General features: G+C 39.7%; 1 long non-coding RNA gene across 1 annotated transcript in view; it reads left to right on the top strand.

Annotated features, from left to right (window-relative positions):
- The first annotated feature begins 14,087 nt into the window (after positions 1-14,087).
- Positions 14,088-25,449, top strand: part of LOC139470958 (uncharacterized) — a 48,077-nt gene continuing 36,715 nt past the window's right edge. Inside the window, exon 1 of the long non-coding RNA XR_011653807.1 lies at positions 14,088-14,207. This is a non-coding gene — a long non-coding RNA (uncharacterized lncRNA). The remainder of the gene's footprint in view (positions 14,208-25,449) is intronic.

Below are 25,449 nucleotides of genomic sequence, written 5' to 3'. Positions count from 1 at the left end.
AATTCCACCGTTCTCGGTCTTTAAGTGCGACCTACAAACAGTAAATACAATTTGCTAGCAGATGATATATTCACTCTATAGTCTCTGTCAACTGGAGTTTTTTAAACAGAGGTTTCCACTGAAACAACTTTTTTGTACTTTTATTAGTTTTCCATGTTACGAAATATATTCACTGGATATTAATGCTTTTCACCTGGATAATAAGGTTTATTCATTTCATGATGGGATCATCTTTTTTAAAATTGTTTCAACTGTATGCATACCTGACAGGGACGACATGGGTTACCATTATGATACGATGTCTTACATTTTTTCTCAGGAGGAATACCATTATTTCTTCTTTTGTTTTTATTTTTTCTGACTTTTTGGATGGCATTAATGCCCATACATTCACAAGATGCAAAATTCTAAAAGCGTTTAAAGTTCTATATAATATTAATGCATACACAAGCCTTATCGATACAAATTAACGCTTGATATTTTTCATTAGATTTTAGTGGCGCCAGAATTCCAATATGTTCATACCTTTCTTGACAAATCTCCAGGGGTGTCACTTGGATTTTGCATCATGATAAATAGTTAGTAAGAGACTGGTATTCCAAGTGAGTTCCAAGAAAATAACAGTTGTAACACATGCTTTAGTCATGACTGAGCATAAAAATGCAAAAGTCAAGGTATAATCCAAAAGTAATAGTCCACCACAGCAGTAACAGTAGTGTACTGCTATAGCAGACGATAGGTTTGAGCCAATCATTTTGCTGATAGAGGTCTTGACTTCTTCCGGTGCTGTGAAGGGTTACTTTCCCTAATTAAAACTAACAAACCAATACATATTTGAGAATTAAGTTCTGATTTATTTAAGCGCAACTGTTTGTTCAGTGTGATAACACTGACAAACTATGTCCAGACAGCTTAAGACAGAAAGAACCAAATGTCAAACACCACAACCTGTAAACAATCAGTTTAGACCCCTGACATACAAATTAGACCATCAATAGAATATCAGTCAACAAAGATTTAAACAAACGGTGTGAAGCTGTCCTAAAGTAGCCTATCTGTAACTAGAAGGTGCCAGATTTATTTATGTTTCTGGTCGCCTTGTGTGGGACTTCTTGGTCACTTTGAGGGGGAAACTGAGGACTGTCTTTTATCCTATTAAAAACATGTTTACAGTCGTAGCTCCTCCTATTTTAAGTTGGATATAGTAAGCTTAGTGATCAGTGATTGCAGGCAACATAGGAATTGGCCCCTCCTCCCCTTAAGATAGATGGAACCCATTTTTTTTAGAATGACTTCTACCCTGTGAGAGAATATTTTTAGGTCACCCCCCTTTTTTATAAACATGTTCTCACAGCCTCTACAGTGCATGGATGGGTTATATTTAGGTATGGGGGGCACGGGTGGCCCAGTCGTCTAAGGCGCCGCGACTCACTGTGCAGAGCTGCGTCCCTTGGGCACGCCAGAAACCTATGATTGTAGGTTCGAATCCCGGTTCGCCCCGATTATGTTTCTAGGTTTGTCAGCACCATACCCGTGCTCGTGGGTTTCACCGAAGTGGTAAACGTCTGAGACCTGCATCACTTGGGGCTTTCCTCCCACATTAAACTGACACGCCGCGATATAACTGGAATACTGTTAAAAGCGGCGTTAAAACCGACTCACTCACTCACTATATTTAGGTATTATTTTGATAAATTTACATATGTGGAAATGGGAAATATATGAAAAAATACATGTTCATGTAGGATTTGTAATAAAAGTTTCTTTATGAGGTAGGTGTAGCGCCCAGGATTTTTCACTTCCTGTGACAGGGGTTGTGACGTCATTATGGGGCCTTTAGCATTAAATCTATTCATAAGCTGTGTCAAAGCGAGGCTTGGTCTTCATCTTTAATCGGTAACATAGGCTATGTATATGGTATGCCACAAGATTTAGGCGAAAATTACTCGATGAAAGTGTTTTATAATTCTCTTTACAAAGTTTTTACCGCTCGTCTGGAGAAAATTAATATCGCTTTATATGATAGACTGTTCGGAATTAAATTTTGTTCGTGCAAAACGATAGCTATATATTGTACGCGGTATACAAGTACCAAATATATCATACACAGCACTTTGACCCCGATCTATGGGTGGTGGTGCATATCGAATATTTTATATACATGTATATAATTGAGAAAGAAATACGGGGAAATGCACAGGTACATCATACATAAAATATACATCACTCAGAATGAAACGTGGGGTGTTGTATATCAGATATGTTATATACATAATTAAAAATGAAATACGCGGGGGAGTATGTATATCGGATATAAACTATACATCACTCAGAACGATAGATGACGATAGAGGATATAATATATTCATACATACTTCAGAATGTTGTAGATGCAGACCAGTGTAAGCTTTGAAACATGCTAAGAAGTATCCAAGCTGGGTGTTGACGATTGTTTCAGAGTGGCATTCTACCCACATATACAAGTAACTGGTAACCTCAAATACCTCCTTAACTTAACCCTATCACATTTACATGATGCAGGTAATGCAAGCTCAGAAGTTTGGCGTGCAAATTTAAAACTAACAGATAGAAGCGGTAAGATGGATATGACTGCTCATGCATGCATGCACCAGTAAACCAGACCTAACAGAAAGTAGTATATAGTTACTTCATAGTGTTTTAGGAACCAGACAGCTTCAATTTGAAATTGCAGTTTGTCTTTTATGGAAGATCTCCAAAAGACAGGAAAGATATATTGAAGCAAGTCGAAATGATATATTTAGCCTAAAATCACGATGATCCATGGACAGTGTAGTGTGTATGTCTATGTTGGGCATTGCTTAATATATACCCAGAGCTTCGCTTGTCGTGTGAGGCGACAATCGATTGTTGGTTGGTTGTTGTTTAACGCCGCACCCAGCAATATTCCAGCTATATGGCGGCGGTCTGTAAATTATCGTGTCTGGACCAGACAATCCAGTGATAGACATCATGAGCATCGATCCATGCAATTGGGATATGATGACATGCATGAACCAAGTCAGCGAGCCTGACCACCTGATCCCGTTGGTCGCCTTAAACGACAAGCATAGTCGCATTTTAGGGCAAGCATGGACTGCTGAAGACCTATTCTAACCCGGTCTTCAAGGACACGACAATACACAGCAAAAAAAGTGTAGGTTTCCGTCTTCCGGAAACCTTCCGGATACCTTCCCATTTTGGATCCGGCCCGGATACCTTCCGGAAACTTTCCCCAAAAAATGTCCAAATTTGGGGGGTGCATTTTGTTCACTTAAGTGTGAAACACATAAAAAAATTAACTTGAAAATACCAAGCAATTTGAAGGTTGTTGAAGGCATCTGGAAGGTTTCCGGAAGGTATCCGGATGCAAATTTTCTTCATGACTTGCTTCTGGTAAATAATGTTAGCCTGTGCATGTACCAACAGGTACCTGTTATAATATTCTGTGTTATTTTAATGGTAAATATCCTCCTAAAACATTTTTGGAGAAGAAAATTGTTCAATTTCATATTTTGTCCTTTTCAGATGTTAATGGTATTTAATGAACAAACATCAGTTCTCGTATAATGATATCCTTAAATTTCATGTCCAGACTTCCAGTTTGTACTGAGAAAAAGAAAAAGTCATTGACAATGTGTTCACTTGGGCCTTTGGTCCTAGTGAGATGATAATAAGACTATTTGTAACGGTACATGTACTTGTTATATCCAAAATACTAACTTAATTGAAATTTGCCTCACCCTAGTTTTATGGTACTACAGTAAGCTCTTCCTCAGTTACTGTGAATTATTTTATTAAAAGGGATTGACAGTTAATTTGACACTGGAGTTGTAAACACTGCACATATATGTGTATTCAAATAATATAACAACTATGTGCTTAATACTTCACAAATATCTCCAGAAATAGGCATTTTAGTTATAATTGCAGAAATACTTTATGAATGACCCCTTCACTATTGCCTTGATCTTACACTTCAACCCTTCATGAGTTATCACTTTTGAGTGTGATTTTGACCTTCAATATCAGTGATAAATATTTCAAAAACATTTCAAAGAGCTATCCAGCACATAAACGAAATATGCAGTCCTTTGGTAGAATTCAACATATCATTGACCAAAATATGGAAGTAATGTAACCAGTATACAGGTGTATGTATAAGAGTTACTAAGACTTCTGTAGAAAAGGCAATTTAAGGGAAAATGTAGTATATATATATATATATATACTACTCAAAATTTGATAAGGATCGTAGATATTTTTCTTAATAAAAAAACAAAATAACTGCATAACTGGCAATATTGTGTTCAAGTGAAATCAAAAACGTCTCCAACACACGTGCACGTGCATTTCATGCCATGGGAAATGCGTTTCACATCACAGTTCATGCTTTTGCTACCATTGCACGATTTCCAATCAGGCAACGGTGTCTGATTCATTGTGAAACTGTAAACTCATTTGAGTGTTTACACTACGTTTATCTACGCAATGCCCCCTCAACGTGTAAGGCGTCGCCTGACGACAGAACAACTGGGCAGATGTATTGGAATGCTTGATGCTGGCTATTCACAACGTGACGTTGCCAATGCACTAAACGTCAGCCAGAGCGTTGTAAGCAGGGCCTGGTCCCGACAGCAAAATTTTGGTACAGCAGCACACCGACATGGGGGTGGTCGTCAGAGGTCGACAACCCAACGCCAAGATCATTTTGTGGCTCTTCAGGCACGACGTCATCCCTTCTGGACAGCAACCAGCCTACGTAACGACCTCCTGAACGCCTCGGGGGTGAATGTGTCCACTAAGACGATACGGAATCGTCTTCACAATGCAGGTCTCTACTCGAGAAGGGCATGTGTCCGAATCCCCCTGACTGTTCGACACCGGCGGGAGCGATTGGAATGGGCTGAAGATCATGTCACTTGGACACGGAACGATTGGGTTCCAGTTCTGTTCACCGATGAGTCCAGGTATTGTTTGGACTTTACAGACAGGAGGCAGCGGGTGTGGCGACGACAACGTGAACGTTTCCATGATGCCAACATCAGTGAACATGACCGTTATGGTGGTGGTTCCATCATGGTCTGGGGTGGAATCAACAGAGATGGAAGGACAGATCTTCATGTCCTGGAGAGAGAAACAATGACGGGGGTGAGGTACCGGGATGAGATCCTTGATGTGTACGTCAGACCCTATGCTGGTGCTGTTGGCCCTGAGTTCATCCTGATGGATGATAACGCCCGTCCTCATCGTGCCAGGGTGGTTGAGCAGTACCATTAGCAGGAGACAATTGTCCGCATGGATTGGCCAGCGCGCTCGCCGGACTTGAACCCGATTGAGCATGTCTGGAACATGCTGCAGGTTGCCCTTTCATGCCGTAGAGCACAACCCACGACTTTGGCAGAGCTCGGACATGCCCTTGTGGAGGAGTGGAACAACCTTCCCATTGGGAACATACGGGTGCTTATTGACAGCATATCTCGACATTGTCAGGCCGTCATTGATGCAAGGGGAGGTCATACTCGATATTGACACTTCATCGACTAAGTGTAATGATGGACTATCCCTCATAACTGTGTAATTCTTTCTCTTGTTTGCTGTTAACATTTTTTAATGAAATGTCTTTTGGTGTTTGCAGATTTCAAACATTCCATATTGATACAAGTTCATGCCGTTCATGCATTTTCATTCATAACATGATTAAACACGTTTCTGAGTCAGAGTTATGTCTTTTGTTATGTTTGTGGTAACTTACACACATATCACCTAGTGATCCTTATCAAATTTTGAGTAGTATAGATCACACACGACCTTTTTCCAACTTCGATCCCTGCCCAAAGGAAGAGTTAGACCACAAACAAACTTTTTGTCTGGTTGTGACTTTGACCTTTGACATAACAGATCAATGTGTCATCAGACGTTTTCAGAGCAAAGGAAACATGTGTTATTTATCTTGAGATGCCCAAGCAATGCATGGTTTCATAAGATAAGTGTGGCTATTAAACTGAGGCAAAATCATGAAACATCCCCATTTACACAGCTGGCAAATGAAACATAAGCAACAATCAAATTATCAATTTCTTTTATTCATATGCCTATAGTATATCACACATTGAACAGTGTTCACATGATGGTTCCTGATGCAGTATGCAATTTCATCCTATTCTTCAATACTCATAACAGAGTGTGATAACTGTTCGCTTGACAGTACCTACTTCACCAGTTCAGAGAACCTACTTTCCCTCAATCCTCCTTTTCTTTCTATATTGCCATGGATGAACAGGAACCAGGATGAGGGGATACCAGTTAGACTCTATCTCTGCTGCATTGTGTTAGTAGAATTGTGAACTTTCCATTTGGTGTTTGGGTCCACATTTAAAGACAATCAGTCCCATTTAGCATTCCTTTCAAGTGTTTACAAGAATTTCCTGGAAGAATTCCACTCCAGCTTTGCATTGGTTGGTCTTCTCACATTAGCCAGACCAGCCATTGTGTGTCCCAGTACCATTTGGCATACAACTTCTCGGTCGGCCTCCATTGAAATAACAGGACCCTCATCATCGCTGTCTGCAAATCACCTCTGATATCTGAAGGGGTGCAGCCTCTGTTTAGGACTCCCTCATCTGGTCCTTCCAGACTGTCAACCTGGAGTACTCATCCAGGGATCTCAAGCAGGACTTCAGTTTCTGCAGCATTATGTAAAAAGATTTTAGCAATCAAAAAGAATTGTTGCCACATGTACTTACAGATAGAAGGCAGCAAAATAACTTAAGCTGTCATATGTGAGTCTTTTTATATGCTAAACATTTAAGATAATCACATCTCAAATCTCAACCAGACAAACCAGTGACTAATGTTATGAACTCGGTCCAGACAAACCGATGATAACTATTATGGACAATATCCCACATCACTGTGGTATGATTACATGCGATCAATGAGCCTACTCAATCACTATCTTATCTATTAATTAGGCTTGGAATGCTGGGAATCTTTTTAAGAGATGTCATTTAGTGATTGTTTCAACTCATCAACATGGAAAAATATATATTTACAATCCTTGTCATATAGTCAAACTATTGCTGGATGCAGTGTTAAATAAATGAGTTGGCTTTAACACTGCTTTGAACAGTATTCCAGATATATCACCGCATGTTAGTTTGATGTGGGAAGAAAGTCCTAAGTGATGCAGGTCTTTGATGAATCCCACGAGCATGTGTATAATGCTGACAAACCTAGCAACATAATCGGGGAGAACCAGGATTTGAACCCATGACTATAGGTTTCTGCTAAGCCCAAGAGATGCAACTCTGCACAGAAAATTGTAGTGCCTTATATAATAGGACATCCTTGCCCACAGCGATAAGGAACAAACTGAAGACATATTTGCAAAATAACCATATGAACCAAACAGAATAATTTCAAAATATTTACCACTCACTGTTGCTCTTCTATGGTCTTTCTTTGCATTGATGCTGCACGGATGACTGTCTCTTTTATTCATCCGGACATTCTACAAACATAAGTAGCATTCACATCACAGAAATGTCCAAACTGTACATGTTGTACATTTGATTCAAATGAAAAGACCCCGGTTGTGATTCCGACTTAGAACTACCCTAATCATAATAATTCATGTCAAACATTCAGAGATGACATTTATCCCCATATTTAACAAATGTCAAAACAATATTTTGACAACAAAGTCAGGGTCATTCAACACATACATTACATAGGAAATAACTTGTTCGACAATGCAGAGAGATCCTCACCGAGGTGAATATCATTCCATGAAGTATTGCCACTTTTTCTTGAAATGCAGATTAATGCAATGCAGTATTTACTTTTATTTCTAGGCTATTTGTTTGGCTTTTCCATGGCACTGTTTTGACAGAGATCTAACCTTGATATGACACTTTGTTCAGAAATGATATCATATAAATAAGAGAATACTTTATTATTCCCGAGAAAATTTGGGTTACATTGTAAAAGCACAGAGAAACAAGTATAAGATTCATGATTTAAGTTAAATACACTCGACCCTTGAAGATTCTGGGGTAGAATAGGTCTTCAGCAACCCATGCTTGCCGTAAAAGGCCATTATGCTTGTCGTAAGAGGCGACTAACGGGATCGGGTGGTCAGGCTCTCTGACTTGGTTGATGCATGTCATTGATCACAATTCCGTGACTCGATGCTCATGATATCAATCACTGGGTTGTCTGGTCCAGACTCGTTTATTTACAGACCGCCGTCATATAGCTGAGTGTGGCGTTAAACAACAAACCAACCTAAATACACTCATACATACACACACAAACACAACATCCAAACACCAGGGTTAGAAATTGGCACTAGTCATTTTGACATTTTAAAGGTTTTGCTATATGCTATCATTTTAGGACTAGTGGACTGAAAGTGTTAGTTTCTACCGCTGCAAGCACTAATCAACTAATGAATTGAGTGGTCAGACTAGGTTGTCATCATACTCTGAGGGCATGGATCATTGCTGATAATAACAATCACTAGATTGCCTGGTCCATGTTCAATTATTTACAGGCTGCCATCACAGAGCTGGACTATTGTGAGTGTGATGTTTCACATTACATTGAAATATACCATGATGAATACATGTAGTTTGTATTTATCACAAACAAAAATACTCACTCAATACTTGGTATCCTCCCTGAGGATGTCTGTGAACCTCCCCACAAACCCTGAACATGCTGAAACAGAAAACAACTAACTTGTCTTTATCTTTTCAATGTTTCAGTGTGAATTTGTTAAAGATTGACAAGCTGTCATTATTCATTGTAATCCATATCTCACTTTCAGGTGGTTCAGGTGGCAACACATGATTGGAATTGAATGCCACGTTTTGTTTGACAGGCACTTTGCCAGATTTATACCCTTGGTAACTAACCCTCATCATCAAATCCCAGGGGAGTAGTGCACTTTACCGGGCGCACTTTTTCAGATCCAATTAGCGCTGTGGGGGCTCGAACACGCTTCGCCGGCTCACCGGCTCTGCTAATTAATGCATTAATAAGCCGACACTCTACCACTGGACCACAGGCGCTATCACAAGTTATCAGTGCTCGTTTAACAGGTCATTAGAATCCCCATTGACATGCATGCGTAATTCAATAAACAATGAATTGCGCATGCGTGTGACGTCACTGCCCGCTCGCCCATTCGTCTTTTTTTGAAACCACACACGCAATTGTTTATGAAAACATGACCAACCAATGGGATTAACTGGATTAACGCTTGAAAAGATAAGAATTTATGGCTAACCCTTGCCCAAAGCCAGCTGACCCTAATGACCGAAAAGGGGTTTTGGATCGTAAAGACGTGTAAGTTTCCCTAAGACCGAAAACGGGTGTTGGATCGTAAAGACGTGTAAGTTTCCCTAAGACCGAAAAACGGGTGTCGGATCGTAAAGTTGTGTAAGTTTCCCTGGAGTTAGCTTATTTGGCATATATGTATTTAGCGGTATGCAACTGGGTGAGAGTGAATTAGCTCCCTTGCCTGGAAGCACGTGTAGAAATATGTACATGCAATGCCGACGCTTGTCAACATTAAAGTATCATGAAGCCTAAGAAGACTGATGTCTTTATTCGAGAACCCGACATGGTGTCAGAAGTGGGATCTTTTCCTCACGGATAGCCCACTATGAACTCGAATAGCAAAAGTATGTACGTTTGATTACCAAGACTGATCTCGACTCGTATGAACCGAAAGTTTGAAACTGGCGTAAAATGGCTGAGGTTGGAATTAATAACGAAGGGCAAGGGCTAGCTTAGTTACAAGTTCCTGTAGTGATGTATAGGGTTTCTCCTCCCAAACAGTTTGATTTTATTAAACCAGAAACGTGGCCGAAATGGTCAAGAAGGTTCGAGCGTTTCAGACAGTCGTCAGCGTTGCACAAAGAGTCAGAAGAGGTCCAAGTAAATTCTCTTATCTATCACATGGGGGATGAAGGGGATGACATTTTATCAGCACTTCACTTAACTGTTGAAGAATCTAAGTCATATCAGACTGTGCTGGATAAATTTGAGAGTCATTTTGTAATCTCTCGAAATGTGATATATGAACGTGCAGTCTTCAATAGAAGAGTTCAAGAAGAAGGTGAAACAGTAGATTCCTTTATTAACTCTCTTCACGTATTGGCCCGCCATTGTGAATACGGTGACTTGCATGATGACCTCATCTGAGATCGCATTGTAGTTGGGATCAGGGATACTTCACTAAGTGCTAAATTGCAGAGTGACAATAAACTGACTTTAACTAAAGCTGTCATGTTAGCTCGTCAGAAGGAAATGATCACTAATCAGCAGTCAGAGCTCAGGAAATCAGAGATGTCAAATGCATCCGTAGATGCTATCAAGTCTCGCAAGTTTTCGAAGCAAAACAAGTCTATTAGATACCAGGTCTCAAGAACTCAGAACTCCTACAAGAAAAGGACAAATAAACGACCGTGGAAGCCTAAAAGGCCTTATTGCATGAAATAAACCATCTCACAAATGGAATGAATGTCCAGCCCGTGATGCAGAGTGCCATAAGTGCAAGAAAAAAGGATATTACAGTTCAGTCTGCCTTAATAGTAAAACGGTAGAAGAATGTGCGACAGATGATGTTGAAGAATTTTTCGTGGGAGAACTAGATGAGCCTGCATCGAAAAATGGACCATGGATGACAAACATTTCCGTTAACAGAACTTCACTTAGGCTGAAAGTAGATTGTGGGGCCGATGTAACTGCCATTCCGGAACAATCGTATTATCAGCTGAAAGGTGCAACCTTGAAACATACCAACAAACGTTTGTTAGGCCCAGCGAGATCCAGACTGGAAGTGTTAGGAGTTTTCAGCTTGCAGTTGAAGAAGGGTGAGAAATTTACCACCCAGGATATCTACGTTGTGAAAGGTCTAGAACGCCCTCTCCTCGGACGACCTGCTATCAACGCATTAGAACTTATCACGTTTGTTGACAAAGTCACAACTGAAGAAGTGGTTGGACAATTTCCCAAAATATTTGAAGGACTTGGTGAGATTCCTGGTGAGTATGACATCCAGTTGAAAGAGGATGCTGACCCTTTTTCACTGAACGCACCAAGACGTGTTGCAATCCCGCTACTTGAAAACGTTAAACAAGAACTTCAGAAGATGCAGGATGCAGCTGTCATTGAGCCTGTCACAGAACCAACTGACTGGTGCTCGGGAATGGTTGTGGTACCCAAGGGAAAGACTGGTGTGCGCATATGTGTAGACCTTACACAGCTGAACAACAGTGTCAAAAGGGAAATATTTGCAGTGCCATCAGTAGATCACATTTTGGGGCAGATTAAAGATGCAAAGCTCTTCTCTCGTTTTGACGCAAATTCCGGATTCTATCAAATTAAGTTATCTGAAAAATCGTCAGAACTAACAACCTTCATCACTCCATTCGGACGCTTTAGATTCCGAAGGATGCCGTTTGGAATATCGAGTGCTCCAGAAATATTCCAACGCAAGATGTCACAAATACTTGAAGGCTTGCCAGGTGTCATCTGCCTGATTGATGATATTCTCATCTACGCCACAACACAACAAGAACATGATGAACGTCTGATCAACGTGCTGAAAAGGATCTCTGACAACGGAATCACCCTAAACAAGGCCAAATGTGAATTTGGTAAAACCAAACTTCGTTTCCTGGGACAGATCATCAGTGAAAAAGGTGTCGAAGCAGATCCTCAGAAGGTTAGTGCGATCGACAACATGAAACCACCAAAGGATCTAACTGAGTTGAGGAGATTCCTTGGCATGGTAAACCAGATGTCCAAATTCTCAAGTTCCCTGGCAGAGAACACAAAGCCTCTGAGGGACCTCCTGCACAAGGACAGTGCTTTCCTGTGGGGAGAAGCTCAACAGATATCGTTTGACAGGATTAAGTCACAGCTATGTCAAGCTCCTACATTGGCGATGTATGACCCTGTGAAAGAAACAAGGATTTCAGCGGATACATGAAGCTATGGCATAGGAGCTGAGCTAAAGCAGCAACAGGAAGATGAGTCATGACGTCCTGTGATGTTTGCTTCAAGATCGCTGTCGGACACAGAACAGCGATATGCCCAGATTGAAAAAGAAGCATTGGCCATAACCTGGGCGACAGAACGTTTCAATGACTTCGTTCTCTGCAAACACTTTCAAGTGGAAACGGATCACAAGCCATCCAAGTGCCTCAACCACCTATCTCCTTGACTACAGCGGTTTAGGATGCGACTGATGAGGTACAGCTACATAGTTTTTCACACCCCTGGGAAGAACTTGACTGTAGCTGACACCCTCTCCAGAGCTCCAGTGGAGGAAATACCAACGAGAACGGAAAAGAAACTGGAAGAGGAAACTGAAATGCATGTTGAAATGGTTATCAGACACTTACCAGCTTCAGATGCAAAACTGCAACAAATCTCAACAGAGCAGCATTCTGAATATTCTAGGATCTTCAGTTTCGTCCAAAATGGATGGCTTGCATATCACTCTCTACAGGGGGAGGAAAAGAGGTTATACAGGTTTCGGAACAACCTGACAGTAGTGAATGGCTTACTTCTCAAGGACAACAGATTGGTCATCCCCAAAACACTTCGCCCAGAAATGATGGGAAAAATCCACGCAGCTCATCAAGGGATACGAAAGTGCAGGGAACGAGCACAGACATCGGTGTGGTGGCCAGGACTGAGCACTGAGTTAAAGTCGGTCGTTGAGAATTGCAAGGTATGTTCGAAATACAGACCAAACCGGAAAGAGCCTCTGATGCCCACACCCTTACCTGAAAGGCCTTGGCAGAAAGTAGGGACCGATTTGTTCGAACTGAACAAAACCATGTATCTGATTGTGGTCGATTACTTCTCCAGATATGCTGAAATAGCTAAGCTGTCCTCGACAACCTCAACTAGCATCATCAACAATCTGAAGTCAATATTCTCAAGACATGGAATACCGGAAACAGTAATTTCTGACAACGGGCCTCAGTATGCATCAACAGAATTTCGAGAGTTCGCCAGCAAGTACAACTTCAGTCACATGACCAGCAGTCCGTTGTGCGCAAGAAGCAACGGCGAAGCAGAGCGTGCTGTGCAATCATGTAAAAACATTTTGCGGAAAGCTGAAGACCCTCATCTTGCTATGTTGGAATATAGAACAACCCCTCTCACAGGCAGATTATCTCCAAGTGAACTGTTGATGGGCAGAAAACTTCGAACATGTCTGCCAAAACATCCGATTCAGTTACAGCCGACAAGTGTTAACCACGAGCACTTTCAAGACCTCGACTCAAAACAGAAGTTGGCGACAAAACACAACCATGATCTACGTCACAGAGTGAAAAACACTCCCACAGTTGAATCCAGGCGACTCTGCCTGGTTGAACAAATCCGAGAGCAAAGTTGTTCGGAAAGCAGATACCCCCAGATCCTACATCGTGAACACACCAAATGGGGAAGTACGGAGGAACCGATCAGATCTACGCAAGATTCCTACACCGGAAACCTCAAGAGACAAAGTTTGTGACTCTGAGGTCAACCGAAATACGGACTGCAACATCACACCCCAGTGTCCACCAGGAACACCAAACAGACACTCAGACACTAAAACCAGAGTTGGAAGAATTTCCAGACCTCCCCAGAGACTTGATCTCTGATGAGACTTTGTAGTGAAATGTTGAGGTGTTGATCAATCCAGTTTTATTGTTTTAGTTTAGTGTTCAACAATCATGACAATGTGAATGTAACAAGGTTAAACAGTCATGTTGAATCATTGACCTTTATTCATTTGCTCTTTAGTAAAGACTCTTTTGTCAAAAGTATTGTATGTGAGAATGAATATTTGACAGATGAAATTGTTAACTTAGTTTAGCAATACTCTAATATGTCATTCAGATTCACAAGTTATTTTCTGGTTTGTAACAATAGGCTAACCAATAACTTTAATAGCTCAGAAAGGAGGATGTGGAGTTAGCTTATTTGGCGTATATGTATTTAGCGGTGTGCAACTGGGTGAGAGTGAATTAGCTCCCTTGCCTGGAAGCACGTGTAGAAATCTGTACATGCAATGCCGACGCTTGTCAACATTAAAGTATCATGAAGCCTAAGAAGACTGATGTCTTTGTTCGAGAACCCGACATAGAACGGGTGTTTGATCGTAAAGATGTGTAAGTTTCCCTAAGACCGAGAACGGGTGTTTGATTGTGAAGATGTGTAAGTTTCCCAAAGACCGAAAACGGGTGTTGGATCGTGAAGCGAGAGTCACCAGAGCGTGAGGCACGGTAACGTTATAACGAGAAAGCGGTGGCACTATAGAGCGGTTATTGAGCGGATGGCAGAGCTCGGGCTGCGCCCGGTAAACTGCATTATTGCCCAACAAACACTTGATCATAATAATAACAAAGGGTTTCCGAAAACAACAAAACTAAAAGGCCCTTGACGTTTACAGTAGTAACATGGAGAACAGGAAAATATCTAAATCAATCCATAAGATCTCAGTATAGAAATCATGGAACATTATGTCTCGAAGCCCTGCTACGTACCTGGCATCTGCAAGCTGCTCTTCCTTCCTTCGGCTGTCAATCGAGTTTTCGAAATACTTGACGTCCTCGTTGTGGATGGCTCAGGTGGATTTCGACCGGGATTTCCGTGTTAGAGGTGATTGAGAACAATGTATCGATACACGAGGTAAGCATATCGTAATCAAGCATCACGCTGTACATCGATTATACGAGGTTTGAGTGTTTGTTTACATTTGTGTTCCAAAATGGCGCCCTCGGCCATACAGGGAATTATGGGTAGACTTGCTTGTCCCGGAATAACACGAGTTGGTCACGAATGACGAGCGGTCATTTCTGCAGCGGTTACGGAAAGAGACGAGGTTGGCCGATTACAGTTCATACAGGCCATATTGGGAGCCGCGGGGATTTCGACAGTGTATTAGGAAGTATACCTATGTGGTGTATGGAATATGCGTTTGCCTACCATGCCAGGCAGTGTGACAAGGGATATCCCAGCGGATGTAATATTCCTACAGCAGAAATGTTTCACAACCTCGATTGCAGGGAGCTGAAGACGTGACATATTCGGACAGAGACCATAATACATAGACTGTTATATGGTCTTTGATTCAGGTAAGGAATATGTGAATAATATTGATCATGTATTAAAGTTTTTTATCTTCTGTAAGCCACTTATTCTGTTTTATATATGTTAGTAAATGTGTGATTTAATTTTTGTAGGATAAGCAATCTACCTAACTTATGTTAATCCTTGCTAAAGTATATGATGTAGAAATATGTTTGCTTACTTATATTCCTTTATCTAGATACTCTAATGTGACTCATTTTTTTAGTTCATACCGTACCGACTAAACTTACTTTTGCAGGTGTGAAGAATCAAGAACAAATTAAATGACAGGAGTTTTGCAACAGTGAACATTGTGAAGTGGAAGATAAGACATTTGAAAGGTATGGATATTTTCACTTGAACTTGTTGAAAAATGCCGTGATGACAAATTCATCATGTTGGGAATTTTGGTGGTGGGGTAGCCTAGTGGTTGAAGTGCTGAAGACCAAGGTTCGATTCTTGTCATGGGTACAATGTGTGAAGTCTATGTCAGGTGTCCCTTGCTGTGGTATTGCTAAAAACAGCGTAAAACCATACCCACTCATGTGGGGATTCCGGGTTGGAATTGGTCCCCATCAACCTATGCTAGTTGTAAGAGAGGGTTATACTATAAAGGAAAATAGTACCTCCCCTACTATTGCCTGGTGAAAACAGCACCTTGTTATTTTTTTTACCTTGGGTCTGAATATGCCCGAAATGAAATTAAACTTGCATGGTCACTTGTAAAAACAAATAACCAAGAAATGTTCAAAAAGGTTTACATTAAAAACTAGCATTTACTTGCCGACTCTGATTTGGAGATGCAACTAAACTTATTGTGAAAATATAATATGCTTTGATTTCTTTGAAGTAAAATAAATGCAATTAAACTTGCAAACACAAATAATTGTTAAATGTTAGTCACTTAAAAATAGTGTACATTAGAAATTAGCCTCTGCTCAAATTTACTCATGATTCTGATTGGGAGGTGCAACTAAACTTATCACTGAAAGATCACGTGCTTTGAAGTTTTAAGTAGCTTTACTCAGATTAGCTCAATGTCAAGCTGAACCTGAGTCTGGCGAAAATGTCAAGAAACTGGACAACAGGTATACTATATATGTCATATTTATTTTAGTAAGTAGGAAATAAATAGTAATTTTATAGAAATTTCATTTATATATATTTCGGCCAGGAATCAACATGTCTCTCCAGATAACAGACAACAATTAGTAGCCCTTTTTTCCAAAAGAAGGTGCTGTTTTCGTCCGAGAAATCAGTGACATTTTGCTAAGCTGCCGTTTTAGCCTCACCCATAAGAGATAACCTAATAGATCAGGTGATCAGGCTCAGTGACCTGGTTCATGGCATCTGACAGTGACCATCTAACAGTGTGGATTGATGTTCACAACATCAATCACTGGATTGTCTAGAATTTTGGACCTAGCTTTCGAATACAGTACCTAACTTTTCAAACAGGTCACAGTACCCTGTGATGTAATTTCGTAGTATTCTGTTGCCTGACACACTGGCAAAACAATGCCTTGTGATGTCAGGGGTCATTGGATGTGCATATATATGCTCTTTTCAGTGGTCTATCGTCTCCACACGCTATGTTCTTGCATGAGTTTAAATTATTTGTTTACTAAATATTGTTTTAAACATTTATATGTGAACTGGATGGGTAAACAAGCAAAAACTTATTTGAATACCGCTCCAGAATTAGAATACAATATGATATGACAAAAGTACAGTCAAGGAATACAATTATATACATGTTCTTATTATAGAAACTACGTTGTCGGCGCTGTCAGGTCGCATTTTTAGTAGTAATAGTGTACTGCAATATACGGCAAGGAATAGTATTATAAATTTAAGATGCTATGTACAATCACAAAACCTATTGGATAGCTGAATGTAGTCTTCTACTGATTTAAGAATTTCTAAGTTTATTTTTGACGTCCTTTCAGGATTACCTAATAGAATTGAATTTAGATCATATCCCTTAACATAATAGTACATATTCTGTCTTAAATCATTGTAATTTGGGCATATGAGAAAGAAGTGAAGTGCATCTTCAGTGTGATGGCCACAGCTACATGCAGGATTATCTTATAAATATTGCCTGCGGATGCACATTTTATGACAAGTGCTTGTTTATTTTCTATATACTTTTATTTCATTTTTTACTTATTACAGTGGTTAAAATGAGTATAAATATAAATTGAAACTTATATTGTGCAATAAGCGGGTTATAGCTGGAACGACCCCTTAGCAAAACGGCACTGACTGGCGAAATACTCGCCGAAAGCGAAAACGGCGATTATTACTTGACGAAAATGACACCTTATTTTTTTTTTACCTTGGTAAAATAAATGAAATTAAATTTGGATTGATAACTTGCAAAGACCAATAATTGTGAAATGTTAAAACAAGTTTACATTAGAAATTAGCCTCTACTCCAACTTATCCTATACCCGACTCAATTTATTGTGATAACATGCTTTGAAGTAAAATATATGGAATTAAACACACATCGTCTCATACAAACACAAATACATGTAGTTGTTAAACGTTGAAACAAGTTTACCTTCGAAATTAGTCCCCTACTCCAATTTACTCACCGACTCTGATTGGCAGACACAGCTCACTTGTTGTGAATGTATTTTTCACTTTAAAGTTTAAAGTACTCAATGTCAAGCTGAAACTGTATTTAAGAATCCTAACATGGTGCTGTCAGATTACAACTTTTCACAATGGCCTTTTGATGTGTTGAAAGGTTTTACAAGGGATATTTTCAGTAATAACTGATGCTATTTCTGCCCTTACATTACAACAAATAAATCAGCCATTATGGAACTATTTTATTGATATGTGGCAACAAACATACCTCAGGCTGTACAGTTTACAAATGGGTTAATATCTATGTCATCTTGTTCCTCCTTATGTCTGGGCAGTTGCTCGCTACAATTTCGGAACTTCTTTACAGTTACAGACAGAAAATACCAGAACCGTTAACTACTACAAATCAAATACTGTATGGGTTTCACTGAAAGTGTCGCCACAACGGAAAATCTTCAAATACCTGTATTTGGCTATAACTTTGACTATTTTTTTCTGTTCCCACCTATTATCTATTCCTGCCTCAGGTAAGGATGCAGTGATTTATTTAAGTGCACACATATATCACAGATAAACTCCTGAAGTCTATGAAAGTTATTTACAAGTTATACACATAAGGACTTAAAGGTGGAGAATGTATTGATGTCAACTTCTTTATTATGATGATCACAACATTTCGGAGTATGTACTTACTCCTTCATTAGGTGAATATTCACAATTCTGCTCCAAATGCTTAGATCAATGCTCATATTGTCAACCATATTTGCCATTTTTATATCATATTCATGTGTATAATACATTTTATATCTAATAATGGCGTAATTGGGACACACAAATATAAAGTAACCCAATACTTTCCGTAACGGGCGACAATGCTTGTCTAAAGAGTTGACTAACGCCATCAGGTGGCGATCAGGCTCGGTGACTTGGTTGATGCATGTCATTGATCCCAATTGTGTGGGTCGATGCTCATGATGTCAATCACTGGACTGTCTGGTCCAGACTCGATTATTTACATATAGCGGGAATATTGCTTGAGTGCGGCATAAAACAACAAACCAAATCATAAGTGCGGGATGAGTGATTTGAAATTAGCAAGTTTAATGTGACCTTCAATCACTACAACCTGATCTGAGTCTTGAAAAGATATGACTTTGATTCAGTGAAAATTTGCATCAAGATAGTTTCAACTGTAGATAAGTTAATCTGTTTTTTGTACAGTTTCTGTTTATTCAATATATATGTTGTTCAAATAAGCTTTGCCTCTTCACCAACCCTATTCCTCTTTTGGAATAAATAGTGTCTAATAATTCAAAAACCATCACTACTAATCATCCTAGTGAACACAACAAAGAAATGCACATCAAAAACGTCATTATTATTATGATCTCTTATAAATTAGAAAAAAATGTTATCCAGCAAGATACATTTCCTTGGTCCCAAGAAGCATGTTACATAGTAAACTGACTTGATAAGTTGAATAGCAGTCAGCGTGGTTGTAAAGGCACAACTGACTAAGCCGTCACTACTCAATTAAGTAATTAACAGACAATTGCAAGTACTAATACCCACCCGACACTAATTGCCCTGTTAATCCCTAGTCCACAATGAGTTGACATTGAGTTCATTTTGCTAATTAGCTGTTTTTAGAGTAGCTAGGTAATAAACATCAAAGGTGGGGCAGGCTTTGATCATGTGTTCTGGAGAAGAGATGATGTCAGTTGTTTTATGTTTATTTAGGATTAGCTACATCCCTTGATGCTACCAAGGCAGCCCTTGAGATTATCAGACAGTTTGGCTAGACACAAACTGATGTCTCCCTTGTAGCACACTATGTGTCAGACACAGACTTTGACCACTCTGTGCAGATGGTTACAGGCCGGCAAAGCCACATTTCGAAAATAGATAGCCCAAATTGATGTGGCTCTCGCGGCAATGGTTATGGTTGCGTGATTGTATAATGTGGCTCTTGCGGCTATGCTGTCAAAACATGCTTTGTGATTCTAACAGGTTACCGTATATAACAAAACAAGTCTTGTTTTCTCATTTTTTATTCAACAAGGATAACATATTCATCAAAACTTTACATTGATGAATATGAATAGCATATGAATATCATAATGGATTTAATGTCATTACTGCATTACTGCAATACGTGCATCGATTGCCTTGTACTTCTTTCTTCGTGAAGGTTCTGACCACTGGTGAGAGAGTCTCAGGACTGCAACCTCTTTGAGTGACTGCTCTCGCTGAAATAGCTTCACTACCTCGTAGATGTTCGGGTGGCACTTCTTGGCAAGTTTCTTTATCTTGTTCTGCCACCCTTCCAGGTGATTGTTGGTACGGTGGCCTTGGTTTTCGAAATGGTTCCAAATCTCTGGCATGAAGGCCCCTCCTTGAACCCAACTGGTTGTCACATAGTCCATGAAGGCAGTCACTTTAGGGCCAGCAGGAGAGTCAGCAATGGCATCAAGCCACACATCATCCACTTTGTCACGAGGTACTAGAGGGAGGGCAGCAGCTCTTCTTACCAGCTTCTTCACCTCCTCATCTTCCTTATAGTCCATCACCAGACCTTCTTTCTGCACCCTCCTCCAGATACATTGGGTGAAGTGAAAGAAACACCCTCTAACTAATGTCCCAGGAAATACATCAGTCACAGCATTGTGAGCTGCACGTTCAAAGTCCAACTGAATTATAAGTGGGGCAAACTCTAGACCTCCTCTACTAGCAAAATCGCATAGGTACTGAAACATGTTGACATAACACTCTTTTGTTCGTTTGGACAACAAACAGTAAACTAATGGAAACATATGGCCAAACACCTCAGCATGTAAACAATAAATATGATCTAACAACTTGGGACAGGCATAAAATGTACCATCACAAAATACAATGTCTGCAGAACACAAATGTTCAATGTTCTTGTCTGTAGTGAATATGAAGATGTCGTCACTAACACGGTGTAGGAACTGGTCGCCTCCCTCAGTCTGGGAGTATTAAATTAGGAGTATAATTAAAATGTGGGACACTCATATAAAGGTATCGGTAATCGGATTAATTACTTACCCGCTAGAATAGGTGAAATGCACTCAGCTGAAAATGTGGCTCTACCGGCAATAGCCATTTCTGAAATGTGGCTCTCCCGGCTAGACACCGTGCAGATGCATATCAATGCATAAAGAACATTAGGTAAATTATTCAACAACACCACACAAGTCAAAGTTGGGTTTCACTGTATTAAGAAACAGACAATGGATCCAAAACTTTATAACAGTAATTATGATTAATTTAAACTTTGCCACGCCAATATTTTGGCAGATTTGCATGTTATTGTTAATCTTCATTTAGTTAATTTTCAAAAAAGATAGGATAAATGATAAAATATGATAATGAGTCATGAATATTTGAATTCAGATCAGAACAAACGGAGGGTCACCCCAAAATGTGAGAGTCTCTAGGGGAGGCTTTTGACAAAATATAAAGTGCTTTGCATTTTCTTTCAGGGAGGGTTGTGTCGAAAATGAATGAGAATGTAATATACATAGTTTTTAGTTGATGGTTCAGGTTGTACTTTTCAGTTGAATTTCTTATCACTGTCTATGATGGACTACCAATTAACGGTAGATATTTAATATCCATAATAACTTAGATAAATGCTTCTACAGTCTCATCCTAATTTGTCAAAATTTGAATTTCAATATAGCTTCCATTAATGAATTAATGAATTTGGTGAGAATATCTATTGTCTGAATTCCTAATATACTTTCTTTTGTATTTGGTGTGCAAGTGTAGCCTAGTGGGTGAAACAGTCTCTGAAACCCGGGTTCAATTCACCACATGGGTACAATGTGTGAAGCCCGTAGCTGGAATATTGCTAACAAGCTGCATGATACTATTCCAACTCACTCGCTCATTATGTTGTATTTTGAGATCACTTACATGACATGTGTTTTGATAATTATGAATAGTTGCATTTATGTATTATGTATAAGAACATATGTAACTTAGTTTTGCATAGTCTTGTTTACCCTTCCTTACATTTTGATGTAATGCAAACATTCAAGCAAAATTCTGGTGAACCTTGTGGTATTGTTTTAGAAGACCGGATACATTTTTGTATTTTCTGAACACTTTTCTGTTTGCAATGGCTTATTTACATGTTCAAAGATTGGTTAAATATCAGTTGCAAGATAAATTGTCAAAACCTCACTGTTCGAGAAAACAACTTTAAACATTTGTAAATATGTGTGTGTTTCATAACTTTTGACTAACAAGTTTCTAAAGATGTTATGAAATGTTTCAGGTACCTGGATTTCACAATCTGACACCAGCTACATTTAAGAAGATCTTGCTCACACAATTCAGACAAGGGACTCGCCGGAAGATGAACAGTACTCCTGATAACAACCAACAGATTCACCTCAGAAAGTGATGATTCTGAATGAATAATGCCACATCAGTGTGACTGTAGGTGGTTTTATTATGACACTAATGAAGTCTGAATGAATTTATGCCAAAGCACTCTGACTATGTCCAGGTTGTGTACACCGATGATGACTATACAAATCTGAATGGTTTACTGCAGAAACATAATTGACTTTAGATATTCTTCTTCAATAAAATTCTTCTGAGATTTGAATAATTTGTTTATTTAGAAAATGGCACTGAAGCGTCTGTTCTTTAAGGCCTTGCAAACACCACTGGTTACTTTATGCTAGTTCCTCTTCTTGCTTGATCAAATTTCAATTTGTGATATGTACCAATGAAATGCCATATAATCAATAAATAAGATTTTTTCCAAAAACATGATTTGTTTTGCTTCATTAGCATAAAGATATATAATACTGATCAGCCATAGCATAGGTGCTGAACAAATATAAAATGTACTAATGCCCTGAATGTTTTCCTACTATAAATACAGCTCACTTAACAAAAGTTGTAGTTCCACCTTAGTAGACAAATGACATTGATATTTTTTCTGTACTTTATTTAGGTGTTTTCTATGGATGCCATTAGTCTTTAGACAATTAGACAATTGTATTCTGTTTTATATTCCCATGAAACTACACTGTCCCGATATAACAAGTACTCCTACCGTTCCAAACTAATCTGTTAATCTCACCAGGGCCAAATGCCAAAGCACATAGCCAATGACTTTCCATATTTTTCTGGGTGAGAATGCTGTTTTGCCACTTTTAGCAATATTGCAACAATATCATGGTGGGGGACACCAGCAATAAGCTTCACACATTGGACCCATGTCGTGAAACAACTTGTGAACAATGCATGCCCACATATCTCAGTTTGAGGGGGATATTTACAACTAAAATAACACAGAATATTACATTAGGTACCTGTAATGCACAGGCTAACATTATTTACCAGAAGCAAGTCATGAAGAAAATTTGCATCCGGATATCTTCCGGAAACCTTCCAGATGCCTTCAACAACCTTCAAATTGCTTGGTATTTTCAAGTTAATTTTTTATGTGTTTCACACTTAAGTGAACAAAATGCACCCCCCAAATTTGGACATTTTTTTTTGGAAGGTGTCCGGAAGGTATCCGGGCCGGATCCAAAATGGGAAGGTATCCGGGAGGTTTCCGGAAGACGGAAACCTACACTTTTTTTGCTGTGATACATGTTATCGATACTGGGCCAGACAAACGATTGGTTTAAGTATGAACAACGTCCCATGCCGACATGTATGATGACTCGCAATCAACCAAATAACACACCTGACTACCCGAGGCTCTTAGTCGCTCTTTAGTCGCCTCTCATTATACGATTCCAAGCCGGACTCCCCCATCCGATCAAGGGAATATTACCTGCAAGCTCGTCTTTGCTGTTACTGGTACTTGAAGTAAAATGTTGGTCCACATGGGCAGAGAGAAAAATAGAGATTGATATTATAAGGAAACATCCAGGACGTTGGAGGATGCTGAACCTCCGATCCGTGAAGTCACCTTGTAAGACAATTAAAATTAAGCATGTGTTGCTGGGGACCACTTCTACACAAAATCAACTTCCTGAGTGTCCTAGTGGATAGACGTCTGCAGGAGTGAGAAAGTGGCTGAATATGTATTTACACTGCTTTCAGCAGCATTCCTGGAGTATCATTGCGCGGGACACCAGCAATAGGGTTTACGCATTGTACACATGATGGGAATCTAACCTGGGCCTTCGACGTGACGAGCGAACGCTTTGACCAATACGCTAACCAATCGCACCCCTGACGGCGGAAGGTAAAATAAACGGAATAAGATAGTACCCGTGCTTGGCGATTGGCATTACGTGGATAAAAAAAAGAACTGTACACAGTACATATTCTGTTTTACAAAACACATGTAAGAATCCATGTATACTGAACAACAGTATCCATGTATACTGAAAAACGAAAGTTCCTGTGACACTGAATAAGATTAATGCAAAGTTATGTTTTTTACCAAATCTGAAACCATTTCGGTTTGCAACAGATAAAAGACTCCTGTAAGTTTTCCAATGGTTTAATTTGCCACACTGACTTCAGAAAATGTGTGATTTCATAAAAAAACACACGAACATGTCAAAATGTCAATTTACAAATCAATAGCATGTGTATCCACCTCTTGTTGCAATGCAAGCAACACATCTTCGTCTCATGGAATGGACCAGGCGTCGCACTAAGTCCTGTGGGATATCTGTCCATATCTGCTAGAGCAGTTTCGAAGTTCCTGGAGTGTCTGTGAAACACGTGGTTGACGTCGAAGGCTCGTCGAAGGCCCACATGTGCTCGATTGGTGAGAGCTCAGGGGAGCGAGCCGGCCAAGGGATGACATTCACGTTGTTTTGTTGAAGAGAATCCTGAACAATATGCAATATGAGGCTGGGCGTTGTCATGTTGAAAGGTAATGCCTGGGCCATCACGACGCAAAAAGCGGTAGAACAACAGGGCCGATGATCTTGTTGCGGTAGCGCTGTCCATTTCCCTCTTCCACTATCAAACGGGTCCTCTGTCTTGCTGTAATCGCACCCCATACCATAACGTTGCCTCCCCCGAACCGATCTTCTTCCATCACACAATGACTGACGTACCTCGACGTCGGTACACTCGAATCCTTTTCATTATCTAGCCATGTATTCGTTACTGGCAAATACATTACTCAGAAGATGCTATAAATTGATTCGTTGTGAGTCTCACATATTTTGTAGATATATGGTGAGATTCACTTGTGTATAGTAGCACATATATTAATGAAATTTACAAATTAATCATACGACTCGATAGAATCTGTAACTGTATTGCATTGTGACGTCATGACATAGTGACATCATAAAATAATCTCAGTCTGTAACTGTAATCACTTCTCACGGAATATAAAGCTGAAAAAATTATAGCAGAACAATTCGTTAATATTGGCGTTAGGTTACTAATGCATGTATTAGAATAGCCCTCTCCCAGTGCAAAGGCATGACTGTTATTTAAGGCTACTGCATAAGGTACCGTTTAGGGAAAATGTCTCCTGTGTGGGACAAATATCGCGACCAACGCGCGGACGCGGACGCCAGAACTATACGGAATATAAGCAATAATTAATCACTGTAAGGTTTTAACGTGTGTGGCACATGTATTAGGCGGCAGACGCACAGGGCCACATGTTCTTATGATGCAGTATAACAAGTGTAGGCAATGTAAACT

This window comes from Haliotis cracherodii, unplaced genomic scaffold (genome assembly GCF_022045235.1).
Source record: "Haliotis cracherodii isolate W230 unplaced genomic scaffold, xgHalCrac1.p SCAF_21, whole genome shotgun sequence".
Taxonomy (NCBI): domain Eukaryota; kingdom Metazoa; phylum Mollusca; class Gastropoda; order Lepetellida; family Haliotidae; genus Haliotis; species Haliotis cracherodii.
Note: the sequence above shows the minus strand (reverse complement) of the source record. Positions and strands in the feature narration are given on the sequence as shown.